The sequence below is a fragment of the Peromyscus leucopus genome, chromosome 6 (genome assembly GCF_004664715.2).
Source record: "Peromyscus leucopus breed LL Stock chromosome 6, UCI_PerLeu_2.1, whole genome shotgun sequence".
NCBI classification, from domain to species: Eukaryota; Metazoa; Chordata; class Mammalia; order Rodentia; family Cricetidae; genus Peromyscus; species Peromyscus leucopus.
In genome coordinates this window covers 28,311,510-28,324,506 of record NC_051068.1, presented here as the reverse complement: position 1 = coordinate 28,324,506, position 12,997 = coordinate 28,311,510, and positions in this window count along the sequence as shown.

Here is a 12,997-nt window from a genome sequence, read left to right as displayed (position 1 = left end):
AAATTAGTGAAAGAAAATAATTCATTATATGAATACTGATGTTCTGGAAAATGAAACTGCAACAGCATTAAATCCTAAAGAAAAACAAATCCAGCTGGGCAGTGGTGGCACACGCCTTTAATCCCAGCACTTGGGAGGCAGAGCCAGGTGGATCTCTGTGAGTTCAAGGCCAGCCTGGTATACAGAGCAAGATATAGGACAGGCACCAAAACTACACAGAGAAACCCTGTCTCGAAAAACAAAACAAAAAAAAAAAGAAAAAAGAAAGAAAGACAGAAAAACAAATCAATGAAAAGTGTGTCAGAGGAAGACTAACAAATTGTAGTCAGAGGGAACATTGTATTTTAAAACAGTTTGAAGGAGGGTCAGGAGATTACTGTGTAAGTCTCACCAAACTAACTTGGGAAGATCCTTCATGGCAAACTGGAAAAATCAGTTAACTTTCTCAAAGGAAGCATGGAGTTAAAAAAAAGTCATTAAATACATATACTCTTTTGTACGGTGCCAATATTGTTCAAAATCTACCCTTCTAACACACACTTTCACATATCAAATTAAGCACCCTCGACAGTTATGAGTTGTTAGCATTGTTTGCTTTTGGAATTTACTATGCTGCTCATTTCCTCTTATCAATTCCAGCACCCAAGGTATACATTTGAGAAATGGTTTAAAAAGCCATACCTCATGTTATACATCTATTTCTCCAACTTGATTCTGCAATAATGATATTGTTGGCTATAAGCATTGCACAGCTATTAAAATATTGTAACATCTTTGCTAAAGGAAAGTACATTATTTTCTTACTTCTGCACCTATGAAAGGTAAAGATTTCTAAAACTTATCTTAGAAATTTAATTTTACTATATTTATTTTAGATGAGCACAGATGTAAAGCTCTATGCACAATTGCCAAATATAGAGATGTGCATCTATACAGCTACCTGTTCTATAATGACTTTCATAATTGTCAGACTATTGTTAGTATACTTAAAGGCTAATGTCTTCAAAACTATGTTTTTGATTATTGCTTACTTTTCTACATAAGTTGCCTATAAACTATGTTTTCACCTTATATTTCTCATTTTTATCTCACATTTAAAATGGGAATCATTATCTTTTAATGAATTGAAATATTATATTTCTTGGATTAGAATGTAGGGACTCTGACCTTCAGAGAATTTGCAGCATGGTGATTTCGATTTTATGAATTTTAACATTTGTGATTATGGCATTTGGAGTTGTGTGTTTAGAGATTATTACCAAATTCCAAACAATATAAAACAAATCTAGCATAATTTAGATAGGTCAATGCCAATAAGTGCATGTGTTTATCTTCTCATAAGTAATGGTGTGCTGACAAAGGAACTGTGGTAGGCACTCAACATTGTCAGAAAATGTCAAATATCCTGAAATCATCTCGAGCTTTTGATTACTTGACAAAATATATGATGCATATGAGTGTGGACTTTAACATTTTTGTTGATATGCAAACATATTATACAGAATGTTCTGGGAACTGTATAAGGATAATGGAAAATTTTATTATTGTTTTTCTCTCTTTCGAAGAACTGCCATTGTGTATATTTTATTACACATAATGCATTTCATTTTCTGTTTTGGAGAAAACAGGGTTTTTGGTGTAAAAGTATATTTATTTTTAATTGGTTTATTCAATATTCTTCATTGAATTACTTACTGATTTGGTTTTATTTGTCTTTTTTATTATTTTTATATCTAAGAGAGTTTTGCCTGTGTGTGTGTGTGTGTGTGTGTCTGTGCAATATATGTGTGTATTCCCTCCATAGGCCAAAAGAGGATGTCAGATTTCCTGGAACAGGAGACAATGACTGTTGTCAGCTACCATGTGACTGCTTAAAATCAAACCTAGGTCCTCTGGAAGAACAGCTAATGCTATTAACCACTGAGCCATTTCTCCGTCCCCCAAATTTGGCTAGTTGGAGAGATATAGAGAATTTGCAATCTCTCCCTTTCTTCTTGGTCCCTTCTCTATTAGTTTCTTCACTCAGCTAAAGGAGTTCTTGGATAAATTCAGACTGATACCTGGAAACTGTGTTGTAGTGTTTTTGGAAGCAATGAGTCTAAAACACATTTATCTCTGACTGGTGATTGGCCTATGTGGGCTGAAAACTGTTCAGACATGAGTTTACAATCATTTATTGCTTCAGGCAAGGCTATGGTCATTCCTTAAGCATCTCTAGTGAGATTTCTGTAAATATTCTATGCTAAAAAGCATCTAGAAGTACTTGGCCTTGTGAATTTCATGACACGTAGCCTTAACCTAATTACCTTTATACTTAAGTGTTTCTTCCAATCTCAGCAGAAGAAATCTGTAGATAATAATGTGTATTTCACATAAATTCCTGCTACTCAGTCTCACACACTGTCTACTCCACTCGGTCAACACACAAACGCAACTTCTCTTCAAAGTAAAACTAATTTTGATTACTTCCTTTTTATTTCTTTGCAGTTGAAGAAAAAATCTGTATAACTTCACACCCATGGAAAATAATACAGTGTGACTTAAAACAAGCAAAAGAAATTTCATTGTAGATGATGACAAATAAATATTCTTCATATAAATTATATTTCATTATATGAAAGAATATGTATATCTACGTGCAGCTGAGATTTGTAAGTAGTTTTTAAAGAATCATTTCTTTATAGAAACACTTAGGATTAAAGTACTCACAACTCTTTTAGCAATACGACTTGCTCTGGATAACACAAGGCATACCAGAAGTGAGGGATCATGGGATTGCCAGTGTATTACTTCTTATTTCCTCTGCCCATTCTTGGAAGCAATGCTTAAGCAAGATTTAAATACTGAGGTTCAGTGTTGATGAGCTACATGAAAACTATGAATCCCCAGTGAACTTTGTATGATTGGATTATTTTTCAAGTCAATATTTACACTGTTTAGTATGACAGCATTTTTCTTTCTCTTCTGAGAGTAATAATACTAATACAAATAAACCACTAACCATGGATGTTCACTTGAGGATCAAACTGTATTTGTGGCAAAATTCGTATGACCACAGTGTCTCTATTGAATCTAAGCAAATTAAACATAGACCTCTTTTGAATCAGCAATAGTACACATGTTTAGTATAAAAAGGATATTACATTTTTCTTTGTTTATTCTATGCCAAGGGCCAGTTAATTAGGACCATAGTGTTTAGAAGAATCAACAGTCTAACTTATTAGTGGATTATCCAAGGTTCAACTTAAAAAAGAGGATGGAGATTTATTTTTAGAATTTGTCAAAAACACTTGTGTGAACTCTTTGGTCTAGAATCAGTAGGGTATGTCAATGCAGTAGAAAATCATGAAAATTTCAACTCAGAATTACCCTCATAAAGTCTGTTTTACCTTTTAAGTCTTTCTGTTTGTTGTAAGAAACAATCCATGTTATGGAAGATAATCAGCCTTATTTTATGTCCTCTGGTGGTCAGTAGTAGTCACAAATACAGTATTAATGGCCGCAATAGTGCTTGACCTTACCACGGCTAGCAAGGTCTAGCAGCATTAAGATAAAGATGCTTCATCAGTTGAAAATGCTGACATTTGTAATGCTATTCAATTGTGTGTTTAATATATGAGCAGTAGATGGGAACATTTAACAGAATTTTAGATGACATATTTTTAATCTTATTTATATGAAGTTGCTCATTAATTTCTTCATTGTTTTTGTTACATAATATATAGTGGCATTAAATACTTTCATTCCTAATATTAGGCAGTTAAAATTTCTCTTCATATTTTTCATTAATCTTTATAGACATTTATTAATATTAAATTATCAATATTACAATATTTTTACCTCAGTGAGTCAGTTTTGATTTTCTGTGGTTTTGATAACCTTCTGAATTCTTCTGAACTGAGCTCCTCTCTGGCCTGGCATCTATTTTCTTCTTCTTACTCCTCTTGGCCTCACTTCTTGAGTCTTTCCCTATTCTCAGATTGGAGATCTTTTTTTGTACACTTAAGGTCCATGTACATATATGTAGTGCTAGGAATTGGTTCTTAAGCACTGCTTGCAAGGAATGTCTCAAGTTATCATGTGACTAGGACATTTTCTAAACTTCTGTTTAACACATTCTTCTATAGATTATTTATAAATTGACATACTGCCAATAATTTGGGGTTTATTCAATGATATTTTGATTACTACATTCTAATCTATAGCAGTCTGGAAAATTAGGGTTTTTTTTTTTTTCTATTTCCAGAATACTTTACATTTTGATATGTTTTTACTACTGAGAGTTTTGTCTTGTTAAACATCGAAGAATATATCTTCCACAATTATATGATTATTATACAGGATACAACAGGAAAAATGGAAATGAAGAAATACTTAGGGCAAGGTAAAATCATTGGGGGCAAATGTGCCTATGACCTTTTGGGACATGCTACTCTGCCAATGTTTTCATGTGTTCAGTAATCTTGGCATCATCATATCTTACTGTTCCAGAGTATGGTAGACTTAATCTCCAACATTCTCAAACACATGGTAATCAGTGAGTACAATTCACTTTCCCTACTTTCTAATCACTCCATCTTTCTAGTGATCAAATCTATCATTGCTTTGTTTAGGAGCCTGTTTGTTTGGCTGGGGTGTTTAATGTCCCCGATGAGCCCATGTTTTTGAACACAAGTCCCTCAGCTGACAGTGTTGTTTGAATAGGTGTGGTAATTGTAGGATATGGAAATCCATTCGAGGAAATGAATATCTGTGGGAAGGCATTGCAGGTTTTTTTGTTTGTTTTTCACATTTAGTGTTATTTTATTATACTGTTTGTTATTTAAACTAATTTTTAAATTTAAATGTTTTGATCATATTATGACCTTTCTGCAACTCTACATAGATCCTCTTCCCCTCCCTGCTCACCAAACTTTAAATTTTTTTCTCAGGAAAGAAACAAAAGGGCAATCTTGTGGAAGAACAGGAGGGAGTATAGGAAGGAGAGGAGTCAAGGACACCACAAGAAAAACCACAGAATCAACCTATCTGGACTCATAGGCACTCACAGAGACTGAACTAACCATCAGGAAGCCTTCATTGGTCTGACTTAGACCCTCTGAGTATGTGTTATGAATGTGTAGCTTGGTCTTCTTCTGGGACTCCTAACAGTGGGAGCAGGGTCTTTCTCTGATTATTTTGCCTGCTTTGGGGATCCTTTTCCTCCTACCAGGTCCAACCATTATATGAGGGGAGGTGCCTAATCTTATTGCAATTTGATATGCTATGTTTGGTTGATATCCCTGGAAAGCCTGTCCTTTTATTAAAGGAAATGAAAGAAAAATGGTTGGGGTAGAGGGGAGGTAATGCAGAGGGATGGGGAGAAGAGGAGAAAGGGGAAACTGCGGTCTGTATGTAATATATGAGAGAAGAATAAATAAAAATTAAAAAGCAAAATAAAAGAAATGAACAACAAAATCCCCCAAAACTCAATACAATACAGCAACGAACCCCTCAAAATCAAGAAAAAATAGAAAAAAACCCAAAAGAAAGAAAGCAACACACCAAACTGTAACCAAATAAAAGTACCCACAAAATAATGAGTCTTGTAGTTTTATAATCTGAGTTTGAATCATCAGTGCCTATATAAAAAAATTTCAAGATGGTAATATATGGCTGTAAACCCTGAGTGGTCATGGGATGGAGAAAGGAATATTGGCAGGGATTTCTGTCAGTCCTAGCCAGCTTCAGTCCACAGACACACCCTGTCTATAGAGAATAGGTGGATGATGATAGAAAAGAATTCTGTGTCACTTTATGGCCTCTGAGTATGCAAGTGACTACACATTCATATACACAACTGTTTGTTCAATGTAAAGAAACAACACACACACACACACACACACACACACACAATCAGACACCAAACAAAGAAAAGCAAAGACAAGTGCAAGAAAAAAAAATTATAACATTCACAGAAGAATCTCAGAGTCTACATTTATGCGGAAGTTCTCTAAATTAATTTTATTTGAAATAAATTATTAAATAAGATTCATTAAACTCTTATTAATTAATGTCATAGAGATGAACCCAGATTTGCTAAAGCTGCATTCTTATTGCAGTTAAAAGTGAAGCTGAAGGACAGTGTAGCTATCCATGATGAAAAATTCCCAATGGCACAAGACATTATTGACCTGGATTATTAGTTGCTTTGAAACTCAGGTTATCTCAGCACTCAAACTCTGTTACAGTTATTGAAAATAGGACAATTGATTCCTACAGTTTGTTGCTCAAGTGGCCCAAGGATCTGATGTTGGGATTGTCACTTGACAAGTGTCACTTCTAAAATTCCTCAGTAAATCAGATGTGACAGTGACCTCACAGAGGAGGCTAGGCCCCATCCTTTTTTTCCCCTGCCTTTTGACATTTCCTCTAACCTGAAAGGATTAAGGCAGAGAATATGTTTGGAGTATTGAAGAATTTTGCTTCAGCTTGTCAACTACTATTCAATGTCATCGCACCTTCCTTAAATATCACTTATGGTCAGCTCGAGAACCAACTAAAAAGCTCATGATAAAGTCTATGGCATTGGCAATGTCTCAGGGACCATGTCTCTCAATTTATTACCTATAGATTTGTTAAACCTACAAGTTAATTAAGCGTATGCGGGACAAAATAAATAACATTTTGTCTTTAAAAATTGGGCTTGTTTAAAAGCCACATTTGCTAAGTAGTATTATATTTAAGAAACTTTTAATAAAAATAAAATCATGTGATTTACTACCAAAGTATCTTGTAATGAGGAATTCTGATTTTCATTTAAGTCTACCAATATACCCTAAATGATTCCATGTTGCCCATGGTCTGAAGATCAACTAAGGGGTTAGCAGAATACCTGGTCATAGGAAGGTTCCAAAAACTGGCCACTCTTATCCCAGCAAATCCCATAGGCAGGACAGAGTATAGTTTGAAAGTTATGTGGCTGGGTTAGTGTCCCAGTCACTCCACTTGAAGTCTTTTCTCGTCAAAGGAGATGCCCAGTTTAGGCTACATATCTACCCTATTGCTAGTATTCTTACCTGGGGTCATCTTTGTAGATTCCTGGGAGCTTCCCTTGCACCAGGTTTCTACCTGCCTCAGAAATGCCTCCTCTTCCCAGCGGTCTCTTTAAGTACTATCCCCCTTTATCACCGCTCCCCACAATCTGACTGCTCATCTTCCCACACCACCCTCCCGAAGTTCTCTCAGGAAATCTCTTCTGTTTCCCCTTCCCAGGGAGATCCGGTGTCCCCCCATGAATTCTCCTTATTACCTAGTCTCTTTGGGTCTGTGGATTGTAGCACAGTTTTCCTTTACTTTACAGCTAATATCCACTTTTGAAGTGACTACATGTCATGTTTGTCTTTCTGGGTCTGGATTATCTCACTCAGGATGACGTCATCATAGAGATTTTATCCAGCAACTGATGAAAACAAAAGCACACTCAGAGCCAGACATCAGGCAGAGCTCAGGGAATCCTGCAAAATAGGGGGAGAAAGGATTCTAGGAGCCAGCAGGGTCAAGGCTTCCACAAGAAAACCCACATAATCAACTAAGCTGGCCTCATAGGGGCTCACAGAGACTAAATCGACAGCCAGGGAGTCTGTATGGGACTGACCTAGGGACTCTGCATATATGTTACAGTTGTGAAGTTTGGTCGTCTTGTGGTATTCCTAACAGTGGGAGCAGGGGCTCTTGCTGACTCTTGCCGACATTAGAGCCCCTACTACTCATACTGGACTGCCTTGCACAACCTTAATATATGGGGAGATGCTTAGTCTTAGTGCAACTTGATATGGCATTTTTGTTGATATCCATGGAAGACTTGCCCTTTCCTGAACAGAAAAAGAGAAGTGAATTGGAGGGAGGGATAGAGGGGAGTGAGTTGTAGAGGGATTGGCAGGAAGGGAAGAAGGGGAAACAGTGGCTAGGATGCAAATTAAATAAAAATTTATTTATTTATTTATTTATTCATTTATTTATTTTTTTGAAAAGTGTTAGAGGTAGAAAATATGTGTTGCCGGGCAGTGGTGGCGCACGCCTTTAATTCCAGCACTCGGGAGGCAGAGGCAGGCGGATCTCTGTGAGTTCGAGGCCAGCCTGGGCTACCAAGTGAGTTCCAGGAAAAGGCGCAAAGCTACACAGAGAAACCCTGTCTCGAAAAAAAAAAAAAACAAAAAAAAAAAAACAAAAAAAAAAAAGATTATTGCCGGGCGTTGGTGGCGCACGCCTTTAATCCCAGCACTCGGGAGGCAGAGCCAGGCGGATCTCTGTGAGTTCAAGGCCAGCCTGGGCTACCAAGTGAGCTCCAGGAAAGGCGCAAAGCTACACAGAGAAACCCTGTCTCGAAAAACCAAAAAAAAAAAAAAAAAAAAAAAAAAAATATGTGACTGACCATCTTTGTCATGGTACTCAGATTATTTTATAATTCCTGCTGAGAACATGACAAAAATAATTCATTAGAATATTGTTTTAAGTACAGAGCCCTATGAATAGTTTGTATACTAGGCATTTATCTCTTAGATAAGCCATGCCTTGGATTTATGTATATTTTATAGTAAGTGTAAAGTACCTTAAATTAAAAGTTAATAAGGTCATTTGTGGTTAGTTTTTTTTTGAATGAAAATATTAACACATGGCAAAGACAAATTATACATTATCTATAGCCATCTATAACAAACAATTTAAAATCATTTATATTAATAACAACTAAACCTATCTTGAATTTATTTAGTTCATTATAGCTCCTAAGTTTAGAATCATAGTTCCTCTGAGATCTATGGATGGTTTCAAACCATTAACTCATTGCACTAAGACATTTTTTCTACTAAAATATGAAAAGCTTCCATTGTCAAAGAGCTGATAGAGGAAACGTTACAGTCTATTTATGGATCATCTGCTGGGATCTTTTCCTAATAAGGAAACACTTTTGGAAGCTTGCCTAATGAGAAATATATTAAGAACATAAAATACCTGAACCACCCTCTATCACCCCTGAAGTGATTAAATCTTAAGTGATTTAAAATAAATTCAAGCATAATGGGAAACTGTGTCAGATGATAAAAAACCAGGAGAGCTGGTCTTGGGCTTGTAGTGCTATGAATGAGTGTTTCTAGACACTGTTCCAATGCCATGGTTATCATAAACCAACTCATTTGGAGAAATCTTTCATGAAAAGGTAATCCTTTACAGAAACAAAAGATCTCTAAAATGTGTAGAAACCCCTCATTATTCCTTCTAGATTAGACTACAGCTAAGAATTTAAAATGTACAGTTTTGCTTAGTTCTTATAAAATCCCTGCTCAATGGGTGCTGCTACAACTGCTTTCCAAATTAGAATACCAAAGCAGCCCCTTTTCCACATTTTCCTTTTTAAGTGGTATTTGCTTAGAGCAGGGTGTCAATCCAACTCTCTAATAACTTACTAGTAATTCTAAATCCCACTTTTATTTCCCTCTCTTAAAACTTTCTTCTACAGACCACAGCTTCTACTGGTTTTTGGTTTGGTTTGGTTTCCTTCTATTTTGTCTCTAATTTATAAAGTTAACCACAGATTTTTGTTTCTTACTAAGCAAATAAAATTGTGGAAGATTAAAATAAATACATGTAGTTGAAGATGAAGACATAGATGATAAATTTCCTCTCATAGGCTTTTCCCATTATGTTAAGGAAGAAGTATCTTTTTTTGAAACTCAATGAAAATATGAAGCTCAATATTAGAAAAGTTAGATTTATATTTGGTCCCTGATCTTGTTGGTATGCCAAGTGAGGAATTATTGCACATCATTTTATCCCAATTTAACTCTGTAACTTAGTTGGTCTACATACCCTGGAGACTCCATTGGCATAAGTCTCTAGGTTACATGTGGAAGAGGAAAGAAAATATTTCATACTAATAGTTGCTGCTGTACATAGAAAGAGTGTACTAAAATAGCAGGTAGGTAAGACTACATCTCTCAAATCCTAAGTAGTGTCCCAAGTTAGGTTTATCTGGAAGTAGTTTCTGAAACATTATAATTTACTATTTTAAGGGTTATCCTCCACTTTAGCATCCGTGGACATGAAGGGGAGGGAGGACTGCTCAAAGAAAGTTGTATAATGCTATGTGGACAATGGCTACAAGTAACTTAGCAGACCTTGTGAAGCTGATGGATCCCTTCAAAGTGTCTGCAACCGAGGCAGGTGTGAAATCATTACAACCATGCTCATCTCCTCATGTTCTAAACTGAAAAACATAAGTTGGGGAATTCAACTATCATCAGACATAACCATAAACCTGCACTATATATTTCTCTTCATTTGTGATGAAGTCCAAAGAAATAGGTGGATGAAATTTGTCTCCTGACAGCATCCAGAACCTGGATAAATAAGTCATTTATACTTGATTCTGTATCTGTTGACTCACCTCAGAGTAACATGAGACAAGCAATACTTAGTAGAGCAATGGAGGCTTTGAGTAAAATCTGAAACACAGACAAGTAGCTCAGAAGAATAAGAATCTCAGTCATCAGAGAGAACAGCCAGACTTAAGACAATATTGAAACAGAAATAAAACACATTGATTATGCATACAATGTGTAGTGATTTGAATAGATATAGTCCCCATAGAGTCATTGTTTGAAGGCTTGGCCCATAGGGAGTGGTACTATTAGGAAGTTTGATCTTGTTGAAGCAGTGTGCTCTTTCTTTTTTTTTTTTTTTTTTTTTTTTTTTTTTTTTTGGTTATTCGAGACAGGGTTTCTATGTGTAGCTTTACGCCTTTCCTGGGATTCACTTGGTAGTCCAGGCTGGCCTCAAACTCACAGAGATCCACCTGCCTCTGCCTCCCGAGTGCTGGGATTAAAGGTGTGCGCCACCACCGCCCGGCACAGTGTGGTTTTATTTGAGAAAGCATGTCACTTTGAGAGCAATCTTTGACATCTTATTTGTTCAAGCTACACCCAGTGTGGTACACAGTCTCTTTCTGATGCTTGTGGATCAAGATATAGACCTCTCAGCTTTATCTTCAGCATCATGTCTGCCTGCATGCTGCCATGCTTCTCACCATGACGATAATGGACTAAACCTCTGAAACTGTAAGCCAGCCCCAATGAAATGTTTTCCTTTATAAGAGTTGCCATGGTCATGGTGTCTCTTCAGAGCAATAAAAGTCTAAGACATCATGCAATCTGCAGCAAAGAAACAAATATATGAGAAATATATGGTGAAATAATAAAGTAGCACTGGTTCAACTGGAATTTGCAACTCTTAAGAATATCTTACCTGAAGATGGACCAACCTGAGCAGAAAAATGGAGACTGCTTGTCCAACAACAAATTTTATGCAAAAATAAAATGTTCTCTTGAGATATAGTGACAGACAAATCTCACTATATGTGGTTTGTCACTCCCAAATACAACAGTGGCTTTAGTCCTTCAGTCATACAATGAACAATTTATGCAAACCTTGTATCTCTTAAGTGTTTTTAAAGTTACTTTATAAGTTTATGTTAATTCTAAAATTAAAGAGATTCCATTATGGCATTTCTATGTATGCATCTAACACATTTTGTCCATGTTTACAACTTCTTGTATTTTGGGGAATAAATAAAAAAGTTTATGTTCACTATCACTTATGTATGTTTTAATACAAAAGAAATCAACAAAACTGTTTGTGATATTTTAAGACTATTATATCAAGCATAGATTTAGATGTTTATTATTAATTCAGAAAAGAAGACATCATTTTGCCCAAAAGTTAAGTCATTTTCAAAACACTGATTTAAGAGTAACATATACACACAATTTGTATTCTGTAATTTTAAATGATGTGAGTTGTTTTTATAATGAAAAGGCCACATGTAAGGGGAAATATTACTTTATTTTTTGCATATATTATATAAAATTATTCAACTGTACTACTTTTGACTAATATTAATAAGTATATTTGGATGCATAATAAAGCCTTCTTAACTATGAATATATGACTTATCCTGATGCATTGTAACATAACTTGGAGAATATTTTTATTATATATTCATATCAGAAGGTATTATCATTTATTTTTTATATGACTGGGATTGAACTATCTCTCTAGAAGAGGGTCAAGTTAATTTTTAGTTTTAGGAATCTTTGTAGTACTGCTTTGGCATTTTAACTCAATATCCCTTTCTGTGTAAATTTTCAATAGCTAATCTTTTACTTAACATTTTTAAGAGTTCCCAAGAAACTTTTGTACTTATCTTTCTACTCAGCTGATAATATGAGGAATTTTTGAAAGGCATGAGTCAGGACTTTGTTATGTCTATAATATACTTTAATAAGAAATAAATCATTTCTTACACTCCATTAAGGTATACAAGGGATTTCTCTACTGATAAGAGACAATTATGTCACTTAATAATTCTGTCTTTGCTCCTGGCTACATCTGCCTTATTTTCTTACTTTCAGACATTATGCAAAAACACATCAAAACAATTTTTAAAATGGAAAGATAAGTAGAATTGAATGTAAATTTTATAGTTGGTTTATCATAAGAATAAAATATATTAAAAGAGGTTCATTAATTTTAAATAATAATTCTAATTCTATTTCTTCAATATACAAAGACCCAATTTTTAAAAGTCCAAATGTGAGTGTATATGAGTCTGTAAGTGACAACATATTTGTAGGAATAATCAGCAAACAGATATTGAGATTATACTGCTAGCAATCCACCGAGTCTATTTAATGAGCAAAGGAATTTATTTGGGGGTTAGCTCTCAAGATAAAATAAAGAAATTTATCATAGCATCCTGGAAAGGTAAGACATGGTCCAATGCTGTTCTCTGGCAAGCACTACCATGGTCCATTGCAGCATCCAAAACCATGAAGAGAGGGTGAGTATGTGCATCCCAGGTCTTTAGGGTCCCCCTAGTGATCATGCCCCTCATAGTAATAGGCAGACTGGAATGTACAGGAACAATTGGGGGAAAGAGTAAGGATTTGACACTCTCAAGATG